The sequence below is a fragment of the Narcine bancroftii genome, chromosome 13 (assembly GCF_036971445.1).
Source record: "Narcine bancroftii isolate sNarBan1 chromosome 13, sNarBan1.hap1, whole genome shotgun sequence".
Taxonomy (NCBI): Eukaryota; Metazoa; Chordata; class Chondrichthyes; order Torpediniformes; family Narcinidae; genus Narcine; species Narcine bancroftii.
The window spans coordinates 7517361-7524220 of NC_091481.1; positions in this window are offsets into that span (position 1 = coordinate 7517361).

Sequence of the window (6860 nt, forward strand, 5' to 3'; positions counted from 1 at the left end):
CACAACTTCATGATAAAAGGGCGCAATTTAAAACGGAGACAAGGAAAAATGTCTGTAGTCAGAGGGCCATGAGTCTGTAGAACATGTTGCCACAGGCAGCTGTAGAATCGAGGTCGTTGGGTGTATTTAACGCAGAGATTGACAGTTATTTGATTAGTCAGTGCATCAAGGGTTATGGGGAGAAGGCCGGGGAGTGAGGCTGAGTGAGAGGATAGATCAGCTCATGATTAGAATGGCAGAGCCGACTCGATGGGCCAACATAAATGAAAAAATACATCTGTTTAAAATTGGCACGCCTTGCTGTCTGTTCGCCAATCACGCAACATGCAATCTCAAGCAACTACAAAATACACTTATTTGGCATCTACCAGTCACAATCAGTTTCATCTACCAGGGGTTTTACAGTACTTTTCAAATGGCAAGATGCTGGATAACATTGCTGTTCAAAGGAAACTTGTGGCCCTTGTACTGAAAGCCAACAGCAATTGTGCCGCAAGCAAATTAGGGAGGCAAATGTTAAGTTGGCCTTTAGTACAGAAGGATTTGATTACTCAAGCATCTGGAGTATTAGAGTGTCTGGTTTTGGTCTCCTTATATTAAAAGTCTGACATGTAAACAGTGCACCAAAACCCTCTAGTCTTTTTTTTAGAGATTGTATCCCTTTATGTTTAGAAGAATGAAAGGGAATACAAAATCCTTACAGGGCTCAACAGGACAGAGGGAAGGGGGAATTTCCCCCTGGATGAAGAGCGTGAGTCACAACCTCAGAATAAACTGTATTCCATTTCGGTTTGAGGCAAGGAGGCACTTCTTTATCAGGGGAGGTTAATCTCTGTAATTCTCTGCCCGGGTGTTGTAGAGTCTCAGTCCTTGAGCTCAGAATCCGAGATCAATAGATTTCTGGATATCAAAGGAATCAATAGAATCAGAATCAGAATTATGTTGTCAAGAAGACATTATGAAATTCATTGTATTAAAGCAGCATCACAGGGCAAACATTGCTATAAAACACATTTCAAAATAAATCAAATAGTGCAAGGAAAAGAAAAAGACAATAAGGCAGTGTCTTTGGTTCATTGATCATTCAGGAAACTGATGGCAGCGGGGAAGAAGCTGACCTTGTGCTGTTGAGCGCTCGTTTTTAGGCTCCTGCACTGTCTTCCCAATGGTAGCAGAGTGGCATGGGTGGTGGGGGGGGGGGGGGTCTTTGAGTATAGAGGCTGCTTTTTTAAGACATCACCTCTTGTACATGTCCACAATGGAGTGAAGTCTGGTGCCTGTGATGTTGCAGCCCTCTGGAGTTTATTCTCGCCCTGAGAGTTGGTGCCTCCATTCCAGACAGGGAAACAACCAGACAGAATGCTCTCCATGGTACACCTTTTGAGAGTTTTTGATGACATACCAAATCTCCTCAAACACCTCCCAAAGTATAGCCATTGGTGAGCCTCCTTCATGACTGCATCAACATGGAGGCTCGAGGGCAGATCCTCAGAGATGTTGACACCAGGAAATTGAAGTTCTTGACCCTCTCCACTACTGACCGGTGAGGACTGGTTCATGCTCTCCTGATTTCTTTCTGAAGTCCACAATCAGCCCCTTGATTTTGCTAACATTGAGCTGATCTATCTCCCTCCTGTACGCTTCCTCATTGCCATCTGTGTCATTGGCAAATTTGCACATAGCCTTTGAATTGTGCCTGGACACACTGTCATGGGTGTTGAATGTCCAGAGCAGTGGGCTAAGCACACATCCTTGAGGTGCACCTGGACTATAAAGCAGGAACATGGCCATGGGGTAAAAGATCAGCCATGGTCTTGTGGAATGACCATGTGGGGTTCGAAGTGCTAAATGACTAACGCTTGCTCCTGTATAAAAGGCTGCTTCTAGTTCAGCCAACTGCAACCTGGAGGGGGTTACGATTAGTGAAAAGAAAAACCGCAAACTATGCTTCTCGTAGTCAAGTGTAAAAACGCACAGAAATACTGAAGGAACTTAGCCGATCTTGCAGCGTCCATAGGAGGTCAAGCTATATTACCAATGTCTCAAGCCTGAGCCCTTCTTCATATTTGCTCAGGCCCGAAATGTGGGTAAAAATAGCTTGACCTCCTATGGATGTTACAAGATAGGCTGAGTTCCTCCAGCATTTTTGTGTGTTTTTACTAATCATGGTAAATAACCCAATGATCTGCTTCAGCTGTATTGATGCAGGATAAGCGACAGTCAGTGTTTGGGGAGGAGGGGTGGTAGGGAGGAGGGAGCATAAACTCTTTTGTTCTTAGTGTCAGCCATTCAGCAATGTCAGCTCCGCACACCTTGCCTAGAATGTGTTCCTAATCTGCTGATAAAGTCTGCAATTGAGCTTAGATCAGTTCCAACAGGAAAGTTTCTCGCATCTAAAAAAAGATCTGTGCTTCCCAACTTTTGGAGATAATATCTCACAGAATAGAAACCGTGTGAAGCTGTTTGAGCTTCTCCCACATCCTCTGCAGGAGGAGCCTTTGGAACTTCCAGATAATGATCTCGTCCTTCCTGAAATATCTTTCAATGCAACAGAGGATTGACTGCCACAGGACTGATGCCGCTACCGATGAAAATACATTGGCCTTGAGTAACAGCAAACCCTTGTGATGCTGAGTCTTTCCTGTCCAACGAGCAGAACACTGATTAGCTCCTGATCTCATCCTGCTCCCCTGCAGAGACAACTGAAAACAAAGAGCTCAGAAACGTTACAGTCCAGTGACACATTTGAAACTCTCGGTCCTTATAGTTATTATTTAATTGTTAGCATTGTTATTTACCACCCGGTAGAAGCCAATTCCAGCCATTGAGACCTGTGCCACCCAATTGACCCACCACCCCACACATTATTGAAGGGTGGGAGGAAATTGGGGCGAACATACAAAGCCCTTACAGACAGCGCCGGATATGACCCGCACTGCTGGCACTGTAATAGCATTGTGCTAACTGCTACACTAACCAAATCATATTATCTGACTTAATATTTTGAAGAAACAACAGACCCATCATCCTTTTTATTACCTGCTACTTTTGAGTCATTATTGATCAGGCCAGACCAGTCTGCATTCAAAACATAACCATGTATCCTCATTTGAGACTCTCCCCACTGGTGAAAAAAATGGTCCCTACAACTGTCGATAGATCCCTTAATTTCCTCTTTCTGATCCTCTGTCTTGCTAGTTAAAGCTTTCTTGAAATCTCAGGGTCACCCCTCCTGTTCTGCCCCACTTCTGATGGAACTGTGAATCACTGCAAACTTTAATGGTGTCATTTTGTTTCTTGTTTCATGGAAAGATTATCTTAGAGAAGGAGCCAAATAAATCCTGACTAAGCCAGGGCTTTTCACTTTGGAGCGAAGAAAGATGAGAGATGACACTAAGAACAAAAGAGTTTATGCTTCTCAACACTTCCACAAGGGCAACATATTTGGCATATTGGTTTGAACAACGCCTTTACAGCGCCGGTGATTGGGACCGGGGTTTGAATCGCGTGCTGTCTGTAAGAAGTTTGTATATTCTTCCCATATCTGCATGGGTTTCCCTGGGGGCTCTGGTTTCCGTCCACTATTCCAAACCCACTGGGGTTTGTTGGTTAATTGGGTGTAGATTGGGCGGCATGGACTTGTGGGCCGAAATGGACAGTTATCGTGCGGTATGTCTAAATTTTTAAAACATTTAAATTATGAGAGGCATAGATAGGGTGGAGAGCCAGAAGTCTTTTCCTGGGGTGAGAATTTCAAACACCAGAGGAACATCTGTGCAAGGTGAGGGGAGACGTTGAGGGGTAAGACTTTTTCTCAGAGAGTGGTGGGTGTCTAGAATGCATTGCAAGGGCTGGTAGTGGAGGCTGGTGCAATAGGGGTATTTAAAAGACTCTTAGACTGAGCCAGAATATAATTTATTGTCATGAACATGTGTCATAACAAGCACATGGATGCAGGAAACATAGAAGGTTGTGGCTCTGAGGGAAGGTTTAGTTTGTTGAGTAGGTTTATAAAGATCGGCACAACATCAAGGGCTGTATGGCCTGTACTGTGCAGTTCTTCTGAAGCCAAACACTTTCCCACCAAACCTGTTTACCTTCCTCTCACTCTGTCTCGATACCATGTTAGTTAACATGGCCACACATCATCCAGGATCTTTGCACACTGATAGGATTGGTGAAGATTGCCAGGTGACCACACACCCACCTTTGGTTGCCATTGATACAATAATCAATCATTGCATCACTTGAAACTAGGAATCAGACCACAAGCTTATTGCTGACGAAGGGCCCAGTCCCGATACTGCTGGTTACTGTTTTACTTCCTCTGGATGCTGCGTGACCTACTGAGTTTCTCCAGCATTTTTATGTATTGCACTTGACCCCAGCATCTGCAGATTTTCTTGCTTAACAGCAAAAGCTTCAACTTTTTAAAAATGTATTTTACAATGTAAACATGCAGAACGGTAACAGGCCCACCCAGCCCTCGACCTACAACCCGTGTATGTTTTTGAAAGGTGGCAGGAAACAGGAGCACCCGGAGGAAACTCATCCAGACACAGGGAGAACGTACAAACTCCTCACAGACAGCGCTGGATTTGAACTTGAGTCCCTGTAACAGCGTTGTGTTAACCGCTGCACTAGTCGTGCCTATTTGGCTATGGTGAATTTTTGCTGCAGACGTTCAGAATGATTTAATCCATTGGGATTTTTAGTGGAGCATCTTAACATGGGGTCTAAATGAAAGTTGAACTACCCAAGAGGAAGGAGCAAGAGATTGTCAGGCTTGTTGAGGCTGCTTCACTATTCAAAAGCATCATGACTGATCTGGCTGAACACTCACCTGGCTGGTCTCCATAACTTAACCTCCTCTACCACTAAAAAAAATATCATAACATAACATAACAATTACAGCACGGAAACAGGCCATTAGGCCCTTCTAGTCCGCACCGAACCAAACACCCCTCTCTAGTCCCACCTCCCTGCACAATGCCCATAACCCTCCATCTTCTTCTCATCAAGCCTTGAGCTGATAGGAAAGGACCAACCTTTTCTTAAATAATACAATTGACTCCGCCGCCACTATTTCTCCTGGAAGCTCATTCCACACGGCTACCACTCTCTGAGTAAAGAAGTTCCCCCTCATGTTACCTCTAAACCTCTGCCCCTTAATTCTTAACTCATGTCCTCTTGTTTTAATCTTTCCTCCTACCCGTGTCTTAAATACATTGAAATGTAGGGATAGGGTGAAGGATGGGTTGTGGGTGAATGAGATGATCCACTAATGTTTAGAGTAAACAGAGTGTCTCTTTACAACACTGTCAGGTTTTGTCTGTGGACCGTCATGGTGCCTGAACTCCCAGTAGCCGGTTGATCACAGAAGTCACATATCAGAGGGTGTGGGCACAGGTGGGAGTGAATGAGATGGTGTAGAAAAACCAGACGAACGACACTTAGAAAACATCCTATTTGGAGGAGCAGCAGAAACTGAACATGAAAGGAATGACAGGGAGCTCCTCCCAATCTATGGAAAGGCCCCAATGCACAGATTAACTAGTTCCTTTCAAACCTGATCTCTCACTGCAGCTCAGCCACTAGAAGCTGGAAGGACTCACCAAGTCAGGCAGCATCCATGGAAAGAAATGGATGATCAATGTTATGGGTCAGGACCCTTTCTCCAGACATAAGAATGGATCCCAACCCGAATCACTGACTGCCCGTTTCTCTCCATTGATGCTGCCTGACCCTTCGCAGTTTGAGCTTTCAGTTTCTGCTCTGTCTGGCATCTCACAGCAACTCTGTGAGCAGCCTTGGCTGACAATCGAATGCTCAGTTGTGTTCATTGACTTGAAAGAGCCTTGAGCTGATAGGAAAGGACCAATAACAAGAACAATGGAATTTTATATCGTGACCCATGCGGGCTCCAGTGAAACTCCTTACATCTTTCATGCCTGCACGATGTCCTAGAGCAACCTACAGTGAGATTAGTGGAAGATGGTACTGTGACAACCTTTTCATTCACTGTTTATTGCTTCGTCTGAGGGCCAGTGCTTGTTGCATGCTTCCATACCGTGTTTTACTTGCTGTATTATGCATGGGATATCCAGCAGGAATGCTCGCCAATCAGATTTTCTCACTTCACCTTGGTACACGTGACAATAAACTTGAACTTGAACATGAGGATTCCCACAAGTCAGCGGAGATGTTAGACTTACTCCAAAAAAGATTTAAGGCTATCCATGAATCATCTCCTCTGTGTATCTGATAACCTCCCTGAACACCTCATTGCATTGTCATTCAGTACTGGAACTATCTGTTCTGACAGAGGGGAAACAAGCCTTTTGATGATGTCATCCACAAGCAAAGCAGTGATATTTTAGTGAAAACAGAGCCATACTGCTTGGCGAATTGTCAATGCCATCTGGTTAGAGAGTGCCCAGATGGAATATTAAGTGTTGTTCCTTCAATTTATGGGTGGCCCTGGTTTGGCACTGCATGAGGCCATGGACAGATACGTCATCGTGGGAGTGGGGGAGGGGCAGAATTGAAATGGTTAGCCACTGGCTAACTGCCATTGATGTGGACCGAGCAAAGGTGCTCAGTAAAGCGATCTCCCAGTCTGCGTCTAGTCTCTCTGATGCAGAGAAGGCCACAACGGGAGCTCTGGGTGCAGTAGATGACTCTTGCAAACTCAGAGGGTCAGCTCAGTCCTGAAGCAGGCTTTCAATCCCAAATGTCGACTGTCCATTCCCCTCCATGGACGCTGACTGACCTGCTGAGGAATAAGCCTGTCAAGCACATTGACATTTTGGAGACTTGAAAGCCACTCAGATCCCATTTACCTCGTTATAACTTGGCAA